This window comes from Lepisosteus oculatus, chromosome 14 (assembly GCF_040954835.1).
Source record: "Lepisosteus oculatus isolate fLepOcu1 chromosome 14, fLepOcu1.hap2, whole genome shotgun sequence".
NCBI lineage: Eukaryota > Metazoa > Chordata > Actinopteri > Semionotiformes > Lepisosteidae > Lepisosteus > Lepisosteus oculatus.
This window is the reverse complement of record NC_090709.1, coordinates 26,675,560-26,688,180: the sequence shown is the minus strand read 5'-3', so window position 1 is coordinate 26,688,180 and position 12,621 is coordinate 26,675,560. Positions and strand designations below refer to the sequence as shown.

General features: G+C 38.7%; 2 non-coding genes across 2 annotated transcripts; one reads left to right on the top strand and one right to left on the bottom strand.

Annotated features, from left to right (window-relative positions):
• Positions 1-267: 267 nt before the first annotated feature.
• Positions 268-339, bottom strand: trnaw-cca (transfer RNA tryptophan (anticodon CCA)). The gene has a single exon. It is a non-coding gene; the product is annotated as a tRNA-Trp (tRNA).
• A 7,724-nt stretch (positions 340-8,063) lies between these two features.
• trnaw-cca (transfer RNA tryptophan (anticodon CCA)) lies at positions 8,064-8,135 on the top strand. Its single transcript has one exon. It is a non-coding gene; the product is annotated as a tRNA-Trp (tRNA).
• The last annotated feature ends 4,486 nt before the right edge of the window (positions 8,136-12,621 follow it).

Genomic DNA, 12,621 nt, shown 5'->3' with positions numbered 1-12,621 from the left:
GGTTTGCTTGAACCTGTAACAGAAAAGCGGTTTGAAACTTCCATTCTCTGATGTCACTGTCTCTAAAGTCGGACGTGATGTTTCGCGGATGTGCAGTGTGCCTTTTCTCTTGTCGTGTTCAAGATGAAATGCTGCATAAGCTCCTGACTGGGTGTTCTGTACTGTTCTGTTATTTCGTTCGGATTACCTAGGTGGTGTACAGCTAAAACCCGACTGCATGGTGTAAATTCCGAGTTCGACACCAGCAGCACCTGCAAACACATCAGCTGACCTCAACGTGATTTGAACACGCAACCTTCTGATCTGGAATCAGACGCACTACCATTGCACCACAAGGTCACTTGCGACAAGTGCTTTTAATTCACCCAAAGAGAAAAATCAGCGTCCCTGAAAAATATTGTTTTCATTCTCTCCTGTGAGGAGCGCCGCTCTTCCAACGAGGGTCTCTTCTTCCCAGACCACAGATTATTCATCCCGCCTGGCTCTCTCACAGAGAGCAGACACACCGTCTCCACTAATGTGTTTACTACATCTATAGATCTGACCCCCTACAGCCCCGATATTCCTGGACAGGATATTTACCACCAGCCTGGTGAACTTCTCATCTTGACCTCTCCCAGGAGGAGCACAATTAACACAGAATCCTCTCTCCATTTAGCAAATAACACAAAACACTGTTTACCTGTCAAGACAGAAAACCAGGCTGCTCCAGGTGAGGCTTAAACTCACAACCTCGGCATGAGTCCACTGAATATGTCATTTTACATGGCCTGAACCAGGAAAGAGGTTGGAAGTCAAGAAGTTATGGTTTTGTTTTAATACTTGCCTACTCTTTTAATTTTTTGGTCAAATCTTTTATTTGGGAGTACTTTCAGTGGATGTTAATCTTTGTCCCGATGCATGATTCTGGGCCATGGTGTGTCTTGAATAATGTTCTTATAGGCTTCAGTTTGGAAAAGTGCGGTCTTCAGAAGCTACCGAAACCGCTAATGGTTACATAACACTTAATGCAAAAGCAACGTTCGGGTTTGAAAAAAAATATTACTTGCTATGAATACAAACACTGTTACAGGAGGCGTGTTAGGGCTATTTTAGCTTAGATCATCAATTCATCTTACATTTCTTCTCCATCTATATCAACAGCGTCATCGCTACTGAGCACTAAAGGCAGGTCCTGGCAATACAATCTTCTTTAGAAAACATTTTTAAAACTATTTCCACTACCATACATAAAGTAAACGATACCGATTGCACGCAACTAATAAAATCTCTTATCCAGGGACGTTGTAGCTAGATGCAAATTCCAATCGAAAATGTATCAGCTTTAAAATTTTCTTTTGGATCCACAGGACGATCAGCATGAGTCTCAAAATATACCTGTGTTTGATTGTACAGCATAGATTGTACAGCATGTATGTTTACATTTATGTTAAAATTAAGGTAAATATATCAAAATATCAACATCCAACTTCACAGTGCTAACGTACTGTAACAGTGCTTGTCAAATTCTCAAACAAATCTGCGTTATATTTCTAAACTCTTTTAGCAGAGGACGCAACAGGAGTATAAATGATATCTCCCGCCAGCCATTCAAAGATACTTTTTCAAGGGTGAATATGGATTTCTGGGGAGTTGCGGTGTTGATCACTATTGGACTTCCCCGGTCTCAAGTGTTGTTGTTGGACACGGGCAAAAGACTCGCATTTTCTGCAAATATGAAGAGGGTTAAGGTTTCGGCTTTAGCGGAGACAGTGTTTACATTGACAATAATAAGAAGATCGTCCCTGGGTGGGTTTGAAACACCAACCTTTCAGTTAACAGCCAAACATGCTCGCCGATTGCGCCACAGAGACTGATGAGAGAGGCTTTTCTCCATTCGCACCTTTCCGGTCAAAAAATAAACATTGCTTGCATTTTCTTGCCAGTCGGCAATATTCCTACTGCTCTGATAGCCAAGAATTACATTTCATTTTTCACAAGCTGTATGAATTTCTTGAAAAACAAGTTGTTGCAGAAAGGAAATGCATTCATGCTTTAAACTAAATCAAGCCCTATGCGGTTGTCCAAGATGGTAGTTTCTGCACAAAAAGACAGGAAGAAAGGCACAGCTGGGATGTGGAGCCAGGATCTCCAGTTAACGAGACAGGTACTTAAACCGACTCAGCTATGGTGCCGGCAGAATTCTCCTCTTTTATAGCCGCTTGGACACACCACTCTGAGCCATCTGCATTCACGAAGCCCTGAGTCTGCCGGCTGAGCAAGCTGCCTCCTTTACACGGAACAGGAGCCCTGACCATAAGAGAAACGAAGAGAAATGGCTTTTATTGGGCACTTTTCATGTCCAATGCGCTTGACATCTCCCAAGGGGGACAGAGTTCATTAACGACACTTTTCCTTTCTTTCTTCTTTCTGTACACTTTGATGAAACAAAACGAGAAATCATGTAAGGGAAAATGTCTTTTTTCATGGAGAAAACATGCACCGGGAAATGTTGTGTTTAGAAGAAGTGAGTTAACATGAAAAGTGACCTAATTTACCGGAGGAAATGCTCACCAAGCAAGATCTGCTTTACTACTAGAGAGAAGTAGAGTGAAAGACGTGATCATTTCACGCCGCTGTGGAACGAAACGCTTTTGTCTTGGAATTCTAAATCAATTAGAAATTCAGAGCGATACATAAAGGCTTTGTCTGCTTAAAAGTGATGATTTTTTAAAACTAAAAAAAAATGTAGAAAACACGTTTCTCACTTAGAAATTTAAGATGGGGGTGGGGTATTACTAGTAGCGGCACTGAACTCACCATGGTGCAATTAATTTACGTGACGGGCTAGTGGTTTAATGGATAACGCGTCTGATTTCGGTTTATAAGATTGTCGATTCGACTTCTACCGGGGGTTGTGTGATTCAAATCAGGCTCCTCAGAAATAGATGTCCGTTATGTAAATGAACCCCACCTGAAAGCAAACGTTGGGTCTGGGTTCCTTTCTTTCCTGCATGAAATAGCAAATCGTTACAAAAAAAAAACACCAACTAATGTCCAATAGTCCAATAGTTAGTCATTTAAGTAAACATGAATATACTGTAAGGTCTTGGTACATGGGAGTGGATTTCAACCACAATTAAAAAAGGGCAAATTATAATTACAGGCTTCAGACACTTTTTCATACAAAAGTGACCAAACACTTTCTAACTTTCAGGTTTGCTTGAACCTGTAAAAAAAAACAAGGTCTGAAACTTCCATTCTCTGATATCACTGTCTCTAAAGTCGGACATGATGTCGCTACCGTTGCACCACGAGGTCACTCGCCACATGTGCTTTTAATTCCCCCAAAGAGAATAACAGTAATGCTAGAATAACAGTAGTATTAAAACTACTACTACTACTGTTAATTCTCTAACAGTAACACTATAATTATATTTAATATTAACATGAATATGAACATTAAAACTAAAACTATCAGTAGCGCTATCATCATTAATACTCACATGAACACTAGCATTAAAACAACCAGTTGTACTCTCATTAATATTAATATGAATACACTAGTATTAGTATTTGTTGCTACCCATGACGTCACATCGCTCTTTGTGACGAACGCGATACACCTAGACGCGCACAGTGACATGGCGCCTGTCCCCGTGGTTACCATACTTATGATTTATAAACACTGGAAAAAATACATGTAAACTGTTACTTACATACATTTATCAACTTGGAATATATTTTTTTAGCTCTAGGATACAGTTACCTAAATAATAATAAGAATAATCATTGTTTAATTTCGGTTTGAACATTTTTTACACTAAACGCACTACAGTAATTGATCGATACAGTCTTTATTGACTGTTTTCTAGATATTTAGAACAGGATCAAAACCAGAAAAAGAATCAGTACTCACCAATCGGTGAAGCTAATTGTTTATTCTACGGTTTTTTAATTGAATTAATTGGTTTTCGATAGATAAGTGATCAATAACTCTCCTCCGTGCGCACCCTGTGCCTCCCGCGGTCTTGCTCTCTGATCCAGGCGCTCAGGCTGGTGTCTGTGATGTCACAGCGCTCTTTGTAACAGAGCAGAGCGCGTCTCCGCTGGAGGAGACTCCTGTCCGGAGCCTGGGGGGCTTTTCTTACAGATATAACATCCCCCCCAAAAAAGAACACACCGGGCTGTGAAGAGAAGCGAATCATAACAGTTGTAAAAGGAGAGCGACAAACCAAGGAATGAAATTCATTAAACAGGAAAAAAAATAGTTTACTTCACAGATTAATGTGTTACAAGGCGTACCCGTGTGGAGCAGTAGAGAACGAGCACAAGTCCCTGTAATAAGTGCTTTTAAATGTTTTAAACGAATCATCAGAGTATAGAAGCCAGGAGGTTTTATTTCCAGCCTGCTCTCAGTTCCATAGGTAGTCTGATTACCTGTTACAATAATTCATCTAATTGTAAATTTATAAGACTGTGAGACACCTGTGAGAGACATATGAGAGCTGGTGATTCCCTGGGCTGGTGTGGAATCACACACAGACAGGCCTTCTTCTGTGTGATCTGAGTCCCACTGCTGAGAGCTACAGACTGGTCAACTGGTCACTACTGTAGACACGACCATCGGCCCATTGGCTACTAATAATCAATATACAGTGTACTGACCAAAGTGTCACTACTTGTGTTTATTACATAAAAAGATAATTCCACACTCACGTGTGTTATAAAACATTTATAAAACATGTTTGGAGACTGACATACAGTAAAGAAAGTAATACTGAAGGGCTGGAGGTCCTGGAAAGGGTTAATAGAAGCTTCTTGCTTCTGACCTGGAACAGAGTCCACAGCTGACAGATCAGTGAGTCTTGAGCCCAGTTCACAGAGAGGAGAACCAGGAGCTCTTCTCTGTCTCTAAGTGGCTGTGAGGAAGGAGAAAATGGGGAGATGTAACCTGAGTCCAGGCTGTTCTGCCTGATATTATTCATGTAACAGCACTGATTGTCTGAATGTCCTCTGGTTCTGGATTGACGGATAAAAAGAAGTATGGAGCTTCTGTCCGATTGTCTCTGAGCTGTGAATCTGACTGAGAAGAGAATAATGATTTTTTATTCTGCCTCTGATAATTTTTCTGTTTGCCAAGTGGTGTTACATCCCCTTCAGAAACTCTGCACAGACTGTCAGAGTGAGAGAAAAGTAGAGAGATGGACAGATAAGAGCACACGCAGCGAGAGATACATACGTCTTGATTTACTTTGAACCAAGTGTTCATTTCCTTTGTGGAACAAGTTGTTTCTGAACTTCAAGAAATTCATACAACTTATATAAAATATAAGTCTTGCAAATCAGGACAGAAGAAATACCGCAAGAAAATGTCAGTGATTTTTCTCCTTTTAACGAAAAGTGGAGAAAAACAACGGCAGTGCATCTCCGTCGGCTTGATTTAGCTTAATACAAGTATTCACTTCATTTTCTGTGGATTACAGACTGCGAAAGATGAAATAAAGTTATTGGTTATTCATGGTCAGTGCAGAAGAAATACTGCCGGCTGGCAGGAAAATGTCAGTATTTTATAATTCTTTAACTACAAACGTGTGAACAGCAAAAAGCAACGGGAGTGTGTCTCTGTGCAGCTGTTAAATGAAGGGCTGGTGGTTCAAACCCACTAAGGGACGAGCTTCAGACTGTTCCGCTGTAACCATAATCTCTGCTAAAGCTTGATGGGATTTCTTCGCAAGCCCTCTTGAAATTTGCAGGAAATATCTATTTTACTCATGTGGAACTACAAGTAAACAATTAAGTACCTGTCAATGTCCAAGAAAACCATTTTCACGTGTGGAATTTTATCTTCAACTGGCTGTCAGGAGAATTCATTTATACACCCGTTGTATCCTTAGCAAAGTATCTTTTTTACATAACACGCTTTCGAGAAACAAACTGTGTATCTAGCTTTGTTAAATTAAAATCGGCACATCCCAGTTGGCAAAAGAAGTAGAATATACGACTATTAAACGCATACTTTAGACGTATAAATGTGCTCCGTAACTGGTCTACAATGAAATTCTAGTATACGTATATTGTTATATGTCAATTAGACATCTATGATTATATATAAATGGTTGGAGTTCTATTATACGGATAAATTTAGAGGACTAATATACATATATAGTTAAAGGTCTATTATACATCAAATAAATATTTTATAGGTGTAGAAACTAGTAAATAAAGCCAATGATTTGTTTTAGAAATTTATTCTTAAAATATACAATTATTCACACCTGAAAAATATGTAGTTCAAATTATACATTATATACAATATTGTAATCAACAAATGGCTAATCATCATAAAAACACAACTAGTAAATTTCAGTTACAAATTCTAGTAAAATGGCAATATATATTGTAATGACAAACAAACTAATCACATGATCCCGCTAATATTTAACTCAAAACCACATTTCGATTCAAATATAAATTTTAACATTTACAACTTCTATATTTCCACGAAAATATAATTCATGTAGCACAAACGCTACTTTCTAAAAAAGACAGAATGAAACTGTTTGTTTTGTGTTTCATGGTGATCCTCCTCTCGATACTAATGCAATGTTTAATATGATCCCTCGAGAAACAAAAAGGAGTCCATTTCCGCCTGGAATGATTGATGCCCCATCAAACATTTTGTAATATCCCCGGAAGTTTATACAGTAGAATCCTGGTTCGTGGCTTAAATTCAAGGTAAACAAGACTAAGGAAACGAGTTGGAAACTTGATGTCGAACTGGGATTTAAATCACCCGGAACATTTCACTACATTGGGCAGTATGTGCCAAGGAGCATTTGATAGCTCAGTTGGTAGCGCGGAGGACTGTAGTGGAGTCAGCAGGGAATCCTTAGGTCGCTGGTTCGGTTCCGGCTCGAAGGAAGGTGCTTTTTGTGTACTTTAATCAAAGATTAAAAAGAGCGAATCTTTTTCTCTCAGACATTGATCAAAAGCTCAATAAACGACGAAGCAGAGGCTCCTGTTCCAAAGTCAGCCCACGTCTGATTGTCTTGTTTTGGCCAATATCTGATCTTTGAATTAAGGGAATACTCTGTTTGCTTTGTAATTAAAAAAAAACATACAGTACAAATGTCAATTTCATTTTGGTTTCAAGATCGCAATTTAGTGTGAAACATAAAAGCCAGCTGGATAAGCTTTATTAATTTCCCTCACGGGATCAATAAAGTATCTATCTACGTCATTTACAATGGCCTTTCAACTAATAGCCCGTGCAGGGATCAAACCCTAGCTGTTGGTACACTACGAGTTGCGTAAGGCTCTGTAACGCGCAGATGAAAAACTAACTTCTGCTTCTTCATTATATACACAGTGAGCTATATATATGCGAGCTTACTGCCTCCTACGGGCTCTGTATTTGTTAGCGATACAAGACCGGCCGTGGAGAAATGAAGTGAGGAGGGTGTGTACGTTAAAAGGCTCGTAGCGTCCCTGGAAGGGCTCAAACCACCACCCTTTTGGTTAACAACTGAGCCACAAAGACGCATGTACAGCTTAACACTTCTCGGTCTCAGTGAAAGTGATACACTCCGTAAAATTTACAGAGATTAATTTATTTTAAAAGGAAAATCACCAACAGCGGCCGAGATCTACTGGAGTTTTTTCATTCTATACTGCGATTTCTGAAGGGTACCCTGTGAAAATACGAGTTTTGACGAGAAGGGATGGACATATAAGGTCAAAAGGCTTGGGGAATTGAACTTTAAGGTGAAGACTGCGGGTTCAGTAGCAGCAGAACCTGATCAGTATCAGTTGACTCCGATATACTTTGAAAATGAACTTGGGGATTTAGAGTCAGACGTGCTACCGTTGCACCATGGGGTACTTAATTTAAAAAAAATAGAAAAAACAATCAGTGTTCCTGGATCTGTAATTGAGAACAACACCTGCACAAGAGCTGCGCAGGAAGAATAAAATGTGGTAAGAAGAGACTCTCTTCGGAAGAGCTGCGCACTTCACATGAGATTTTTTTTTTGTGAAGCTGATTTGTCTCCTTTGGGGAATTCAAAGGCACGGACAGCCGTGACTTCGTGGCGCAACGGTAGCGCGTCTGACTCCAGATCAGAAGGCTGCGTGTTCAAATCACGTCGAGGTCAGCTGTTACTTTTTCAGGTTCTGCTGGTCCTGAACACGGAATTCACACCATGCAGTTGAGTTCTATCTGTACACCACATAGATTAGTACATAGAGCAGTACAGGACACGCAGTGTGGAGCTCACAGAGGCTTACAGTCTCCAGCATTGGAGTGAAGGGGAAAAAAAGAACTTTGTATTTTTTTAAGAGAAAAGGCCCAGTTCACATCTGCTTAACATCACGTCCAACTTTAGAGACAGCTACATCAGATAATGGAATCCCGGAAGTTTCAGATAACTTTTTTTAATACAGGTTCAAGCAAACCTGAAAGTTAATGAGTTTCCGGACACTTTTGTTTTATTAAAAAGTGTCTGAAGCCTGAAAATGTAATTTGAAAAAAAAAACCGCTATTGGACATTAGCAGGTGCTTTTTGTAACGATTTGCTATTTCATGCTGGAAAACAAAGGAAACAGACCCAAAGTTTGCTTTCAGGTGCGGTTCATTACATAATATACATCTATTACTGAGGAGCTTGAATAAAATTTACACAAGCCAGGTAGAAGTCGAACCTACAATCCTATGATCCGAAATCAGACGCGTTGTTTATTAAACCGCTGGGATTTCACATACCCTGAATTTCCCCATAGTGTGCTCAGCGCCGCTACTAGTAATGCACCGCTCCGTCTAAAATTTCAAAGTGAGAAACATGTGTTTTCTGATTTTTTATGAGTTTTAAAATATAATCTCTTTAAATCAGACAAGGGGTTTATGTTTCGCACTGAAATTCCGATTGACTGAGAATTCAAAGAAATACTGTTTTCTTTCACAACACCGTATAATTATCACATCTACCAGACTCTCCAACCTCTCCAGACCTTGCTGGTTGAGCAATTGCTCCGATAAATTAGGTCACGTATCATGTTAAATCATTTCTTCTCAACACAACATTTCCTGGTGCACGTTTTCTCTATGAAAAAAAGACATTTTTCCCTTGCACGATTTCTCGTTTTTTTATCAAAGCTAGTGTCGCAAAAGAACTCTGTCGCCCTTGGGAGATATCAAACGCATTGGGCATGAAAATGCCAGATAAAAGCCAGTTCTCTTCGTTTCTCAGTGTCGGGGCTGCTATGTAAAAGAGGCAATTTGTTCTGAGCGCAGGTTCAGCGCTTACTGAACGCAGATGTCTCAGAGCGGTGTGTCCAAGCGGCTGTAAAAGGTGATGGTTGTCCTGTCACCGTAGCCTAGTTGGTTAAAGCGCTTCTCTGTTAAACAAAAGAACCGGGATTCAAATCCCAGCCGTGTCTTTCTTCCTATCTTGTAGTACAGAACGTATCATTTCGGGCAATCACAAAGGGCTTGATTTCGTTAAATGCATGTGTTCATTTCCTTTCTGGAAAACTTGTTTTTGATTAAATTCACACAGCTTGCGAAAAATGAAATTCAATTCTTGGTTATCAGTGCAGAAGAAATATTACCGTCTGGCAAAATAAACGGTAAGAGAGCTTTTTTTTTAACCGAAAACTTGGCGCAATCGGTTAGCGCATTTGGCTTTTAACTGAAAGGTTGGTGGTTCGAGTCCACCCAGGGATGGGATTCTTCTGCAGTATAAACGTTGTCTTAAGTCAATTGGATTTCTCAGCGAAACCATAACCATTTTAATATATGCAGGAAATGCGAGTGTTTAACACGTGTCAGGGTCACCGGGAAATGTCCAATAATGCCCAACATTGCAACTCCCCAGAAAAAATTATCGTCGAATCTTCATTTATACTCCAGTTGAATCCTCTGCTGAAATATTTTAAAAATACAATGCAGGTTTGTTTGATAACTTGACAAGCATTGTTACGATAGCACTGTGCAGTTGGATTTGGATATTTTGACATATTTACCTTAATTTTAAACATACATACTATACAGTCTATTGTAATTTTAAAATAAGTTAGCTGAGGATGTAAAGGGGTGAAAGGGAAAGGTCAGAGGGTATAGTAAAAACAAGGATTAGGTTAGGATTGGTGGAGGTGGTAGGGGTGTTGATGGTTTTTCTCTGTAGAGGATGATTGAGTTTTTTATCCTTCTCTGAAGTGAGAAATTGGAAGAGTTGGGAGTTGAGGGATCTGATGAGGTTAGTTATAAAAGGAAGTTGATGTGGAGCTGTTAGCCGTAAAACTTCCTAAAGTCTTTAAACTGCAGTAAGCAAAGATAAAGGAAATAATCTTTGCTTACAGCCCTGTCTTTCTCACACCTGAAGAAGGCTCCACGGCCAACACGTTATGTTTCCTTTCTTCTCTTTTCAGCATGGAATAATCCTTTACTTTTTCCTATGCAGCCTACGCATGCTGACACAGCTACCCACCTGATATATAACATTCCTATAATCACAACTATGAATGTCCACTGTGGGTATTTTTTCCATTATTATTTATTTTGGCATTGAAGCATATTTTATGTAATACTGAAGTGTCATAATCACTGAAAAACATATTTTTTCATTTAGAAAGAATTAAAAAAATATAAATCACTATGAATTACATTTAACCTGTTCTGATCTAGGTTTTCTATATACTTTAACATGCCATGTTCAGAATGTCACAACGCAGAAATGCAACAGTGAAGTTTTGTAATTACAAATGTTCGTGATGAGTGATTTTGTCTCTCTTACCTTAGTGTCAGAATACTAAGATGTTTTGGTAACGAGGAAGGAGGGAAAAAGTAATTCAGCAGAAGGGGTGCTATTTTGTTGACTATAAATCCTCACATGCCATGTTCAGAGGGTCATATTAAAAAAATGGTACAGTAAATTTTCTTATGCTTCATGATTTTCATAATTTGTTACATTGTGTCTCACACCTTTGTGTCAGAATTCTGAGATGTTTTTTTCTAAACAGGGGCCATCGCAATACAACAGAAAGAGCAATTAGCTTTTCCCTATAAATTCTCTCATGCCACATTCAGAGGGTCATATTTTAAAAATGGTACAGCAACATTTCCTGAAGTTCAGGATTTTGAGAGTCTGTTACACTGTGTCTCACACCTCAGTGGCAGAATTATGAGACGATTTTATAATCAGGAGGGAGGGTCATAGCAATAAGCAGAAAGTGTCATCACCCTTTGCTCATCCTCCGTTAACCATATATTCTCATATGCCATGTTCTAAATGTCCCATTTTAAACTGCTATAATAACATTTCTTGCAAAATGCAAGATTTTGAGACTTTGAGAATTCACGTTTTGCCTTTGTCTTATTTACTTGTTGTCTAACATGCCAGTTTGTGTTATTGTGAGTTTTGAAAATTGGTTTTCGATTTTCTGAAATGTGTTTCATACAAAAATGCAATTTGGATAATCATTACTTACATATTCCCCTTTACTGAGGATATGTGCAGTAATCAACTCGGATTAGTATTTTTAAAAATGACTATAGAGAGCCATCTACAGGCGAAAGGCGGCATAACATCACAGCAGCAGCACTTAAGGTGGAACGAAAAACGCGAATAAGAAGCTGGCGAATAAGCAGCCAACTTCAGCCTCGTTAATGCAGCAGGATTGGGTGAGGTAGAAAAATATTTCTTCCTCTGAATCCTAACATTTTTGTAGGTGTTCTAGGACTTCTCGCCTCAGATAAAGCTGCCAATACATCACTTATTTCTACTCCATCAATATCAGCAGTGTTATCAGTACTGAGCCCTAAGTGTAGGTCCTGTCATCATATAAAAACTTGAACGTATCGACTGCATTCACCTGAAAAAATCTGATAAAATTGAAAAATACATCGGAAACAAATTTGCACTGTTTTTTTTTTCAGATCCAGAAGAGAATCATCATGAGACTCAAAACAGACCTGTTTTTAATTCTTTCCAGGAGGAAAGATTATTCAGATGCAAACATGGGTCCAAAATCAATGTACTCACCTATCTGTGTTGCTTCTTCAAATCCTTCAACTGAACGTCGATATTGAGGGATGATTTCATACAAATTTTGGTTTTCTTTTAAAGCAAATTTTATTAAAATATGAGCCTCTATTATAGTTGTCTTGGATGTTTCGCAAGGTATAATAGACCCCCTTGTGCCCTCTGCTAAAATATTATAAAATACAACAATCTTTATATATATATAGAACAGCATTTATGGTTACATGTATATTAAAATTAAGATAAATATACAAAAGTATTGAAATACAAATGTACAGTCCTAACATAATCATGCTGTCCAACTGTCTTTTTTGCTTTTCAAGTTCTCCAACAAATCTGTGTTGTAATTTTAAATATTTTAACTAAGGGTGCAACGAGAGTATAAATGAATTCTCCCGCCAACCATTTGAAGGTCAAAGTCCGTGACTGAATACGATTCCCTTGAATGTTGGCCATGACTGGTCATTCCCAGTGATAACGACTAATGTACTCACTTGTTTACTTGTTGTAGTTCGTCACACAAAAAAACTGCATTTCCTGCAAATATCAAGTGGGTTAAGGTTTTACTAAGAAATCCAATTAAGTAGAATAATGAGAAATG